The following is a 6277-nucleotide window of genomic DNA, read 5'->3' on the forward strand; positions in this document are numbered from 1 at the left end:
TTTGAGGAATTAAGTGATTATTTTCTTCTTTTAATTTTGTGAAGCAAAAGTAATTTCAAGACTCCATTTCGGGGTGTCCATGTGGCACTAGTGCAATTATCATGGAATCTTGCTTTTCCGTTAGACAAAATAGACAGCATCAGTGCTCCGTACGGTTTCTTCATCACAAACCACTCATGTCATAATTGCTTTGTTTTCCTTGAGATTATGTTTTACGTGGTAATAAATGAGATGCAATGCTTTAAGCCTATATTTCACCTTTGAGAAGAACTTCATGCCATGATTAGTTCAACTAGTTGTTGGTTCACTTTGCTTTTATAGGCTCGTTGTAAATCTGGACAAACCAATCATGTCCTAAGCCCAAAATCATGTATAAACAGGTCCTAGCATTATAATTTGGAAAAGTACAAAAAAAGTCCTAAACTTATTGCATTGGTATTAATTTAGCCATAAACTTTTTAATTGGACCAATTAAGTCATAAACAATTTCACAATGGTATAGATTCAGTCCATCCGGCCAATTTAGACCGGAAGTCGCTGACGTGGATGTCGGTCGTTCTACATGGCATGCCCGGCGCTGACGTGGATATTTTTAGTAATAATTTAATAATTTTTAATTTTATTATTTTTTACTATTTTTTTTCTTTTTTTTCCTTCTTCATTTTGACTGGCGAGGGCCAACAAGCCTTCATCGACTATGAGCGAGGCTAGAAAGGCCCTTGCCTAAGGCCTTCATGGCCCTGCCGGCTCTAGGCGAGGCGACCCTCACCCGGAACTAGTGAGGGCCTGGGCCAAGGCTGTGACCTTGGCCCGCAGCCGACCCTCGCTGGCCAAAATGAAGGAAAAAGAAAGAAAGAAAGAAAATAATAAGAAAAAGAAAAGAAAAAACATAAAAAAAATTATTAAAAAATTCAAAATATTATTAAAAATGTCCATTTCAGTATCGGCTGTGTCACGTAAGAATTCTAACATTCACGTCAGAAATTTCCAGCCTAAATTGGCCGGGTGGATCCAATTGGTACCAATGTGAAAATGTTTATGACTAAATTGGTTCAATTGTAAGGTTTAAGACTGAATTAGTACTAATGCAATAGGTTTATGACTTTTTTTTTGGTACTTTTCCCCATGATAATTTCGATTATATCTTGCATGATTTCATAAAAACAATCGATTAAGCATGTTATGAATTCCAATTATTGCCGAGATTGATTAGGGGGAAAATCTTAATAATAAGATAAAGGGAGGGTGAAAGATACAAATAGAGAGATGAAGGAAGCATCATCCTTCACTTTATCTCATAAGGCTAAATTCCATTTGCGGTCATTGCAATTTGATATAGTTTGCAATTGGGTTGATTCCATTCACCAAACGCATTGAACTTTATAACATCTTTATAATATATTCAGAAAGTGAGTGACCACAATAGAAATATTACAAGGATAGAGTAAGTGTCTATGGAAACTAATTTAAGCATATAATGACTGTTCACGCAATTATCACACGTCAACGAGTACCCCACGTTGTAGAGATTGTCATATTGTTTAGTATTTAATCCTAATAACATCATGTTCCATAGAGGGGGCCAAGGCTTATGTCTATTACAATTTAATAACCTATCCTCTAGAAAGCCAATAAATTTATATTTAGCCCTCCATCTCTTCCTCGCATGTCGTTGCCCAACTTTTTCCAACCATCGAATCGATATGAGAAAGTTCAAGAGGGACCAAAAGAGAAAATCGAGAGAAGTAATCACCATCTTCGTGGCATTCATTTGTTGACAATGGAGGAGCTAGGACATGTGCTGTCCATTTCTCAGCAATAGACTAGAACTAACGAATCGAAGAAACCAATGTGAGCGGATGCTGATCTTTCCGAAATTCCCTCTATCTCCTTCTAATGCAGGTCAATGAAGGGTTTTCTGAATTCAGTCAAAGAAAGGAGCCGGTGACGCCACTTTTTCAGCAGTATTTGCCCAAAGAAGGGTCGTGGAGCCCCCACAAAACCCATCTTGCGCCACAAGAAAGTCTTCCTTCAAGAGGAAAAATGAGAGAGAGAGAGAGAGAGAGAGAGAGAGAGAGAGAGAGAGAGAGAGAGAGGGGTTTCGATGTTTGACTCATTCAAGACTAGTACAGTGAGAAGGGCAAGACTTCTCTTGCGCGCTAGTCGGTGTTGCCTGGAACACGCCTTACGGGAACAATTATTAGGTAGCGGTCTTCTTCTTATACTAGTTTGACACAACATTCTTCAGTGTCGGGTCCTTGCTGCCCTTCTCCCTCTAAGGAGAAAACAGCTTGTTGAGGCACACGCGTCGAGGTATAGGGCGAAAGCGTATAGGTAATGGTATCGAGTAGTTAAAATAAGTAATTTCGCATTTAACTCGCGGGTCAGAGCATGCGGGGGAAAGTACGTCCGAACGGATATGTTTCGAACTTGGACTTCCTCCTGATAATTTCTTTTGAATGATGATTGGACTTTTGGCGGTGTTCATTCCAACAATTGGGTGTTAAAATATTAACATGGAAGCTAATCAGGATTTTGCAATTAAATTAATGTGAAAGAACTAGAGAAATAAACGAGGAATGATAAAAGATACAAAAGATTTACATGGTTCGATCCGAGTATCAATACCTACAACCATGGGAAAAGCCAGTAGCAAATAATTAACTATAATCGAAGAATCAAAGTTATAATTCGCTCGTATACTTGAGCGTTTCCCATACCTAGATTACACCAAAGTTCAAAGTGTTTACAAATAAACAACTCATTAGTTGTAAAACCCACAACTTGAAACACTCACGTCTCCATGAAGAAAACGCCTCGATTGGGTCTGGAATCCTTTTGCACAAATCATGTGTGAGCCCAGGTTACTATCAAGTCCGGATCCAAGAGTCACTCAGAAAGGGTTGTTACAGTTCTGACCTAAAAACCCAATGTGTGAAGGGGAGATTGTTAGGATTATCGAATGGGCTGGTGGTCGGTCTATAAGTGTAAGGGAAAGCCTCACCTTTTTTAGCTAGCTTTTAAGGTGAGAAAGGTCCAAGACTACCAAACAATGACATTAGAGCTGATGGTTGATTGGTGGCCCACTCCCAATATGCATTGGTATTTGGTGAATATCTCAAGGAATAAATCTAATGACCAATGCGGTTTCCGGGCAGGTGGCCGTTGTAATGTAGTAATACGGTCTCGATGGCAGCGTTCATGGTTCGGTCCGGAGAAAGAGACTAGGGTTAAAGTGGGCGTTGGAGATTCACGTTGAGATAAATCGATGCTGAATGATATTTGAATTAATGGGGAGTAAACCTAACATTGAACTCATGCGTGAGGGAGAGATTGTTGACATGCATGTGTGGGTTATGCTAGAAAAAGTCCCACATCGAATAATTGATGTGGTTTATAGCAGTTAATATATTCTAGTTGGCACATAACTCACTGACTTAAGCTTTTTGGTGAAGATGGGTCCAACTAGATATGTTGATGAGTTTGGACTTGGGTTTATTCTTGGTGATCTTCCCAAGTAAAATGTATCGAGTTTCTGTTGTGCGCTCTCAACAATTGGTATTAGAGTTGATGGTTGATTGGTGGGTCCTATTGTAATTGGATATTTCAAGGAAGACTCTCTTAGATTATAAGGATTGTTGGGTCATGGTTCGGCGGAAGATGACCATGGGTGAAGGCAACGGTTATGGTGTAGCAATGCGTTCATGGGCTATGTGTTTCATCATTAGATAACTAGATTAAAGAAATGAGAGACTTGATACCGTAGGCTTACAAATGGGGAGGAGATTTGCTAAGGTGTTTCTATGAGAGTATTACACAAAAGAAGTCCTACATTAGAGCATCGACATGGTAGAGTGGTTTTGAATGAAGGCGTGTCTAATTGGAATTGATAGTGTGGTGTGTTCGAAATTTGGCTTTCTCTTGGTAATCTTCTCAAGATGATATTGGACTTTTGTTGCACATCCCAACGAAGCTAATAGTAGGTGGCTATGCTAAATCAATTGCCACAATGGTAGAGACATTTTCTTAATGATAGGAGAAAAATTGTCACTAGAAGGTAGACAGTATATAACTCCTTACCAAACATAACAAAGGGAAAAAGAACCTTCTCAGCTAAAGGGTAACATCATTAAATAGCAAGAATTAGACCTGATCGTGGATCTTGTGGTCCACGAGCCTACCAAGGCCTTCCCGAGCCAATTGAATCTGGCAAGGCTATTTAGTCGGAATGTCTAGCCTGATTCAACTAATTTACATATGATTTTTTTTTATCATGCACGACGTTGGACAACATATTAAGCTCGACCGGATGGCCATATCCAGCCTTGGCCTAGGCATGGCCACCTCTAGCAAGAATAATATTCTATCGTTAACGGAGTTGATAAAAATGGTTGAAATTTTTGTCTTAATCTGAATGACTTGTATTTTGACTAGATCAGTGAATTGGACTTAGGTCTAGGATACATGCAATGAATGCAATACTTTAAAAGAAGAAGAAGAAGAAGAAGAAATATATGCTTGCTAAAGACCGCCAACGAGCCATGACATTCTAATCGATTTCCTTTTTACTAGACAGTTAGTGTGGCATGTTGCCACGAAAAGAGAAACCTTCCCACCTCTAAATTTGGTCCAAAATCCAAAGTTTAATCACTCATCGCATATGCTGCTCCCATCTATTAGATCTGATTCAAATCTAAATCAAATTGATGGGGGATGATTAGACCCCAATAACAGTGCCAAAAAGTCTCCATCAGTTGCAATTGTCTGTCGGATGGTACCTAATCGAGAAGCAAATGGATGCCAACTCTTTGCTTAATACGCGTGAGGACCATCTCAAATAGAAAGGAAATCAAAGGGAATCAAGTGGGTCTCTCGTTAGCCTCCTTTTATAGGTGGGTTGTCACTCGTCAGTTTCCTGCCTCAGGCTAATGATGTTTCCATCTTTTGAATCCTAAGCGGTGGGTTACCTATCAAATTTAAGTGTTCATGACATTACCACGAGAGAAGTAGAGACGGGTTTCTTTCACGAATTGCCAGAGAGTTGCTCGTGAACTCTCTCGGCATATCTAGATTTCGAGTCGACCCCGCATAGATCTCGACTCACATATCACTTCAACTCGAATAGATTACAATGCATCGGACCCGTTTCTCCACCTCAATCGTCGAGGTTCCAAAACGCAGGATCAAGATCTAAGTTTGTTTCATGTGAGATCTTGTCATGAACATTGATTCACTTTTGGGTACATGAAGATGCATGTATAATGATGCCAAGGGTGAAAAGGATTGACAACTTACGCTGGCATCGAAAGCGACAACAAAGCATATATTAATCGAAATTCAACTATTGAGGAAATTAAGGATCACCTCTCTCTCATAGGTGATGAAAATGATGGGTGAAATCGGAAGTGAAAGGCATGATCTCAGAGCTCGTGAGAACTGCCAGAACTCTGCTGAAAAAAACTGTAATTAAAGTCGTTTCCTTTTCGATCTTTTCCCTAAGTATATTTTACGTTCTTTAGTTTTTAGACCTGATACTCTGTATTCTGCTGAAATTTCAATGAACCTACTCATCGCCCACTAGTCTTTAAGATCTCATACTCTGCATAAAGGATTCAAGTACAATTGCACATTTTACCCACTTCAATTTCAAACATCTAGGGGCATTGTCATGGTATTCCTAATGATGATAGATTGAGTTTTTTCCCCCCTTCATCCCGGAATCTGAAAGCGTTCTTAATGAAAAAGTTGAAGACGGATCTTTTTTCCACTAGTCTCGTTCTTTTTTTCAAATCAGAACATGCAGGATAAATTTAAGCTCGCCGTCCTATGAGTGGAGTCTTAGTTGATGTGCGACGTCTTAGAGAATGAATCAAGCAAAAACGTTTCACATCCTTGTTTGGCTTTCACTTGGATTTTCTAAATTGAGTTATTGAACTCCTTTTATACATCTGAACAAATGAGCGTCAGAGATGATAGTTTATTTATGGTAGCCTTTTTAGCCTGTCACTTGGATTTTCTCTTGGCAATCTCACTAAATTGAGGTATCGGATTTCTCCTATACATCCGGATTACTGGATATTAGAACCAATAGTTGATTGATGACTATCTCCTAATATGTATTGACATTCGGTGAAAATCTCGGGGGATTGACTTCAATTTCAAGTCGAGATAGGTCCAATTAGATATGTCGACGAGTTATGATTGAAACTTTTTCTTCGTGATTTTTTTCAAGTCGAAGCACCGAATTTTCCTTTTTCCGACTCTGAATGGTAAAATC

Source organism: Syzygium oleosum, unplaced genomic scaffold, assembly GCF_021117445.2.
Source record: "Syzygium oleosum isolate NSW1041296 unplaced genomic scaffold, Sole_v2.1 Sole_v2.07, whole genome shotgun sequence".
Classification (NCBI taxonomy): Eukaryota; Viridiplantae; Streptophyta; class Magnoliopsida; order Myrtales; family Myrtaceae; genus Syzygium; species Syzygium oleosum.